Below are 7623 nucleotides of genomic sequence, written 5' to 3' on the forward strand. Positions count from 1 at the left end.
TTGGAGATGAACACACATCTAGAGCCCAACGTATCCGTAAGATAAATCACCACATAACTGCAAGACAGTATTTCTGCAAAAAAAGGTTTTCTTATCATGATTTTATTCTCTCTGTCTTGGACTCATCGCTACCAGACCAGGAACCTTCTAACAGATTTGTTTGAAGCCTTGGCATGGGCTCACAGTGGCTGGGAATCTTCTTGCTATTCCTACGAAAAACAGATTCTGGCTGGAGGGGAAGAAGAGCTCCAGCATTAGAGATGACCTAAACAGCACATGTTGCAAATGAGATTGGAAGTGAAGAACTGCTTGAAACATCTCTGACCCTTTCAGCAGAACTGTTTTCCCTTTGCCTTCTTAAAGCTGAGCTGCAGATGTTGTAAGGATGAACCCAGCAGCCTGCTGCTGTTTCTTTTTGCATGTTCACAAGGCAGCTTCTTAAATAAGTTTGAACTCTGTTGATCTTGCACTGAACAGCCTCACATCAGGCTGCAGGGTAGCTGGATCGTGCTGCCCTGACCTTGCTGTTCTTACTTCCCATGCTGGAAATGAGATGATGCAGGATGGTTTCTTTGGGTTTTGCAGTAGAAATAGGTTGCTGGGCTCTTGAAGACATCCCCAGGACTGCTATAGTCCAGAACAGCCCTGGGAAAGATGCTTTGCTTCAAGCTGGGGTTGTACTGGTGTGAGCTGGGGATTTCATGCCTTCCTCCAGTTGGATATTTCAACCAATGGCACAAATAATGTGACCTACCAAAAGAATGCCATCCTAAGGGCTGTCCCCCTAAGAGGAATTGCATGTCAGGAAATACATTGACCATATGATTTTGTGAGTTGTTTCTGTTGTGAACAGTGCACTAATCAAGATTTGGCTAATGGGTACGCTGGGACGTGCACATAGATATACTGTTGAGTCCTTTCTCTTTACCTTTCAACCTCTGAAATCATCCAAGCTGTTAACACTCTGAGGAGGGTGACTCAGCAAAAATAACAGTTTTAGCAAGAAGCAGAAAAATGAGATTTGCATATGGTTGTTTTTTTCTGGGAAAAATATCAAGTTTTCCTGCTTAGAAAATGAACGGGTTGGAAACCAGCTTGTAAAACTTGAAGCCTGACTCAGGCACTGATCTGTCACGGGGCTGTCACCTGCAGTCATTGTTAGTGAGGAGCCCTCAGTGTTCTGTCCAAAAGGAAAGATTGCTGTCTGCGTTACTGATGGATTCTTATGTGGGGAAGAGCAAATCCTGGTTGAGCTGGAGGACTTCAGCACACGTTCAGCAGCGGGTGAGCATAGTTAGTGGAATACAGAACCATCCCTGCTCACTGCAGAGCAGCTCCCAAGGAGCACAGTGATAAATTAATTGCAGAAAGCTTGGGGGGTTCAGCTCGGCCAGGGGAAATAATGCTGGTGTCCATCTGATCTCTGCAAACCTGATTTTCCACTCATGTGCCTGATGATAAATCAATGGTAAATGGGCTTATGTTGGCACGCCAAGTTTTCCCCTGGATGCTGCTCCATATGCATGCACTTTCTTGACCACAAGCATTCAGATCTGGTGCAGAAATCACAAACTGGCAGGTGGCATCCTATCCCAACAAGACTGCATTGCCCTTGGCCTGCCAGCCAGAGCCAGCACAGTGCAGCACAGCTATGGGAGGAGGACAGCAAGAGCACCAGGAGCAGCTCTTCAAACTGCAGAGAAGGCCTGATTTTGAAACTGGGGCAAAAGTTGAAATAGGATTTAATTTTATCTCAGTTGATTCATCTGTCCCTAATTAGTAATAACTTCCTAATGTATGACACAAGGATATGAGGAGGGCTTTTTTTTTTTAATGAATGACTCTTGGCTAAGATAAAATATTGCCGTTCCCAGATTGCCTCACATAGTTCTTTTTATAAGCCAATAGAGATTTGTGTAGACTTAGATGAAAAATACATGAGATCCTGCAGTCACACATGCTGAAGACTAAACTCTTATAGATTATAGATCCTATCTTGTTCCCAATTTATTCTGTACATCCCGTTTTAGTGTCTCTATTTGCTTTTACTGATTGAGGAGCCTCAGTCTCCCAGAATTGCAGTTTGTGATGCTGTGCAGGGATGGAGCAAAAGCTGATCCTTACACCCAGGGCAGTTTCTCATGGGAACAACGTGAAATTGCCAGTTTTTCCTCTTTTCAGGGTGAAAGTTGAATCTGCTTTGCCTTGTTTTCTCTTTCTGTCCTCTTCCCCATTTTCTCTCTCCTTCCCCCACCCATGGGTCAAAGGGCTGGAAGTAAAGCTGAGGCTGCTCGGGGGGGATGCAGGAGGAGGAGCAGTGCCTGTGGGCTGTGTTTGGGTTGAACTGCATGATCCCAGGCATCAGGAGGTGCAGGCTGCCCACAGCCTGTTCCTGGACAGTATGGCCAGGAGATAATCCTTCTCACCTTGTAATGCATTGCTCTTCCACATCATTCCTCTGCTCCGACTCATGCTTTGTTGTACCATCCAACATATTCCATCCCAATCCTTTTTCTTCACACCCCTCTGAAACCCTTCTAGGCTTCCTGCTATCGTGTCCCTTTCTCCAACTCGCCTCTCCAAGCCAAGCCATACACGCAGGCTCCAATCCCATCCCATAAATCAGTCTCTCCGAGGCCCTGACAGTATTCTGAGATTTCCAGGGGCTGTGCAGCCACTCCTGGGCTCACATCTCTTCTCCCTGCATCAATAAAAGCCTGGAGACACACAGCAGGGTGAGGCTTAGGTTTCTGGGCTCGTTTTATAACTGGTGCTGATCTGCACGGAGCTCTCCATGCAATGAGGAAGCAGGGCAGAACACGTTGAGCAGATGGCAATTCTGGACTGCAGATGAGGACTGAGTTACGGCGCTTGCAGCACATCTTTGATACACGTCCAGCTTTTATCAGATGGTTCCACTCAGTGTTTGGCACAGCTGATGCAAAGGGAAGGCTGAGGAACAGCTCAGCAGTGGGAGCAGCCCCCCATCTTTAGGGCTGTCTCCCTCTGTGTGCTGAGCTGGGGCTTCCCCTGCTTCTCCTACTCCTTCGGCACTGACACAGCTTTACCCCCCATGCAAAACTGCTGATATGCTTAAAGCTCCTCCTTAAAGGCTGCACAGGCTCCTCTCCCTTTGCCACATCAGCGTGTGTTGCAAGCAGCTGGGAGGATGGAGTGAGAGCATGTGAGCACTTCTTGGAGCTAGAAGGCTCTGCTCCTTGGGTTTTGGCTTCAGATGACCCACACTCCTAATGCACTCCTCACTTAATTCACCCTTGCCAGTGCAAATGCTCTTATTTATGAGGTTGGTAATCATTTTCTATCAACACACTCTGGAAGTCTGCTTCATCCACAGAACTTTCCCTCAATAAATCCGTCCCCATGAATATTCCCAGCCCGAGCTGAGCCCAAAGCCTGCTCATGGTGTAGGAAAGGCTTTCAAAGGACTCTCACTGAGTTGGGTTGGCTGAAAGCACACCCCAAGCCTTGATGCAAGCAGCCCCAGGTAAGCTCACAAGAAGGAAACTTAAACCTTTCCCAGAGTCCTTGGAACCACTGAGTTCGGTGTCTTTTTTCTTCCTTGACTCAAAAGCCAAGAAATGTCTGTGCAGGAGAATCAATAGCATCACAAAAGAACCTTCTGGATCCCATGAACGTCCATTCTTTAAGCCTTAGAATTTTACTCATCCTCCTTTCAGGAGGGAACACAGATATGTTTTCCATTGGAAACATCCCCAGGATCTTGTGCCTTGTGCTGAGCAGCAATCCCTGTGTCAATTAAAACGTGTTATTCTGCTGAGCTCACCCTTCTTTCAAGCCATAGGACAGCAGAGGTCCACACCAGGACAGCACCAGTGAACACAGAATGGGGCATATTTAGCTCTGAGCTTTATGCTCTGTATCTTTCAGCTCCTTCGTGGACCAACCAGAGCTCATATTGGTGCCATTTGCTCAGCTGTCAAGTGTTGTTTTTTTTTATCCTAATGCTCCACAGTGGGGAAATAGGAACCTGCATTGAACTTGCTTCAGATCGAGACATATTTAACTCTAATAAACCAGTGGCTGGGCTGAATAAACACTGCAGGCACTTCAGAAAGGATGTTAAGTTGACATAAGATCTGTTGGGTGAATTCAAGAAATGGGAGATTTGATGCTGAAGTCATAAATCTCCTGGGTTAAAAGGGGGACACTGCTGAGCTCTGCATCTCAGTGAGAAACAAAGGCAGGATGTTTGCTATCCCAGTCTGCGGGCAGCAGGTTTCTGTCCTATGGCAGCTGCTGAGAAGCATGGACTACATCTCCACTGCTCTCTTCTGTTTCTGCTGCTCTGCGCCAAAGCCAAGCAGGTTTTGCTGTCAAACCCTGGCACTTGGACATCATGAAGAGCAATGGAAAGCAGGGCTGCCATGCCAGTGTTGCTGGTTCATCATGCAAAATCATGTGTTGTTGCATGTTTCTGGGGCTGGCACAACTCAGGCTGAGCAGAAGGGAAGGTATGAAGGTGGCTATTGTTTCTACCTCCACCTCCAGCACCCATGTCTTGAAGACAAAGGTTGTGCTTCCTCTGTCTAGTGCAATGCATCTGGGGCTGCTCTGAGCAGAACACGTGCCACGTCCCCGTGTGTTCACTGCCGGAGGGACTCAGTAGGTCAAGGGGTGAGAGCTTGCCCCAGCCTGAGCTGGAGGATAGCAGATGTTTCATATTTCTGCTCTGAGAGGGAGAGAGAAGCTGCAGAGAAGACAGCAATATTTTTTTTTCAATACATTCCATATGTTTCCTCCATAAGTCAAGATTAAAAAGTGGTGCTGGTCCAAATAGAAATAAGCCTGCAGGCTTTTCTACTGCTTTTGGAGGAAGAAGGAGCCTCAGTCTGAATCACCCCTAAGGGCAGAAAGGCTCTGAGCCACCTTGAGAACACATTTCCATTGGACTTGTCACCCATGTTGTCCCTGCTCCCAGCATTGCTATTGCCTTTGCAAGAAGCCCTTCTCAGCCCTGGCCCAACTTCCTGGTGGAATGCACCCAAGTGCCTGACATCAATACAGGGTGCACAACCCATTGCCTTGGGACCAGAGCACACAGGGACTGCATATTACTTATTTCCTTGCTACCGTTGCCACTTTGCTTGCTGAGGTCCAAAAATATGGCAGGTCTGGAGGGAAGAGGAAAAACCAGCAAACACGAGGGAAAGGAATTTGCTCTCTCCAAAAGGCCATGCTTGGTATAATTGTGCCTGCCAAACGTGCACAGAAGCCCTCAGTAATTGCTACAATAATCATTTCATATGTGTGGGATTTTTTAGGCTAAAGCATAATTACGGCTAATTGCTGTTTGATGTTGTTCCTGTTTATATAGCCAGTAAGGGAACTGTTGAAATGTCTTTACTAAAAGACTTTCTCCCTTCCTTTTTCTTCTCTTTTTCTTAAATCATCCTGGAAAAGAAAAGACTGGATCGTGTTGCAACGCTGCAAGTTATGAATGGCCATCAGCTCTCCAACAGCTCACAGCAAAGAGCCACGTTCAGGCTTGATGTTTTCCCAGCATTGAGAACTGAAGGCACTCTGAGTTGCAGAACTAAGGAGAACTTGCAAAGGTCTTGGCTGCTGGTTAATGAAACCCTCTTGGGCAAGAGGCTGAGGATGAATTTATGCAGGGAGATGGGAGGATCTAAACTGCCCCTTGCAGTCTGTCCACTACAGCCTACAGAGAGAGCAGTGGGGCTGGTGGGCCTCAGCCCAGCTCCACCACCATGAGCTCCTCTTGGTATTGCCATTGCCTTTGTCACGCCTGGTTATCTTTTCTCAGCCCTTGTTCTTAACATAGTTGTCCCGTAGCATGACTCAGTGGGAATTAAGCATCAAGTTTGCTCCAAATGTTGGGAGTTTCCATGTTCAGATGGCCGGCAGTGAAGCCAGAAACCAGATGATCCCTTCATCGACCCATCAAAACAGACCTATATGTCTTTGGGGCTTTACTTTGCTTTTGGAAAATTGGCTGTATGTTTGGTGCTTGCGCTCACGCTGCCTTTAAACGCATCCTACCTCACTTGAATGCAATGTTCCTCCAGAGGGAAGAGAGACAGCAGCTCACGAAGGCTGCGATATTCTCCTTCCTGAGCACTGCATCCTTAGGAAGGGACCAAGAACACACAGAAACTCTCTTGGCTGTGGTCAGCCCTCAGCAGCTGCCCCAGCCCTGTGCCAGGCACTCGTTGGATTTGGAGCAGGGAGCGATCGCAGGGTGTTGTTGCTATGGGACAAGGTGGAAGGAGCAGGCGGGTGCCACTTGTAGCTTTCTGCTATGGAGAATGCAGAGCTTGTTTGCTCTACTTCTTATTCTTTTTTTTTTCCATTTTAATGCTCTTTCTATCTGGCTTCTGCCTCTGCTCCAGGAAGCCAAATTAGCTCATGGTCTGAGGCTCCAGCATTGAATATAAGCAGAAGCAAGCTGACATTGGCTTGAAATAGAAGCAGAAATTGAGCTGTTTACTGTCATGTTTCACTGTGACAATTCAAGGGAGCAGGAAACAATCCCAGGGCATTGGGCACTCACACAAGCACTAAAAGGGCATCCCTGAGCCCCAGTGTATCCATCACAAAGGCTTGGGAGCAGCAAACTGGGGGGAGTTTTAGTGCGAACACAGCCAGAAAGCTTTAAAATCCATCTCTGTGTGCTCTAAACCAGCAAAGCCAGGAATCTGGTAAACCAGGCACTTTGGCTGTGCCTGGGGTGTATGTACACAAGTGTAGGACATCAGCTACATCCCTCAGATTGACACTGCATCAGCTGGGTGTTAATTAACAGCTATGTATGGGGCTGTGTTTCTCAGCCTGACTGAAAGCTGGAAGCCTAAGTCTCAAAGTCTTCCAGCCAGGATGCATCTTTTGCTCAGGGAATACCAAAGGAAGATGGAAAAGCAGTCCCACAGCTGCCTGCTTGAGCCTTAGGCAGAGTCCTTCTGGCTGCTGGCTGTCCCTGGATGCTGCTGCCTCTCCTGGCACCTTACACTGCATGGTATGGAGTGTATTTTTAACTAGGAAGATAATGAGACAGTGGCAGCTCCTCCCTGCAATTCTGTGTTTGGAAAATTTCAGCCATGGTGCTTGCAGGTTAAATAGCAGGCAGAAGGAGAATGAGCTCTTGATTAAAATATGTCTAGACAGCCTTCTGTGTTTTTCAGTCCTAATTTAGAGGACGGAGGTAAGAAGGGATTTACATCATTTCCAACTTCTGACCCGTGGTTTCTGATGGTGGTAAGGCAGCTGGCACAGCCAGCCCTCACTTTTACCTGCAGTCTCATGACAGTGACTGCAGCCATGTGTGCAGCTATGGAAGAACTCCTTGTTTTTTTTTGTGGCAATAGGAAATCTTCATTTCTAATGGTAGCAGAGCAAATGAGACCCACATGAATAATATTGAGTTTGGCATATCCAAGCCATCTCATGATTTTTGAAGGCTTAGTCTAGGCCTTGGGCACACATATACTCCACTGCAATTATTGCTGGTGCTTGGCTTGATTTGGAAATCAAGATCCCTGAGTCCTGTCGCTAAAAGCTGTCACTGAGCCTGCAGTTTCCAATCACTGCCAACACAGCCCTGACAATCAGCTCCACTGCTTTTAG

The sequence above is a fragment of the Excalfactoria chinensis genome, chromosome 18 (genome assembly GCF_039878825.1).
Source record: "Excalfactoria chinensis isolate bCotChi1 chromosome 18, bCotChi1.hap2, whole genome shotgun sequence".
Classification (NCBI taxonomy): Eukaryota; Metazoa; Chordata; class Aves; order Galliformes; family Phasianidae; genus Excalfactoria; species Excalfactoria chinensis.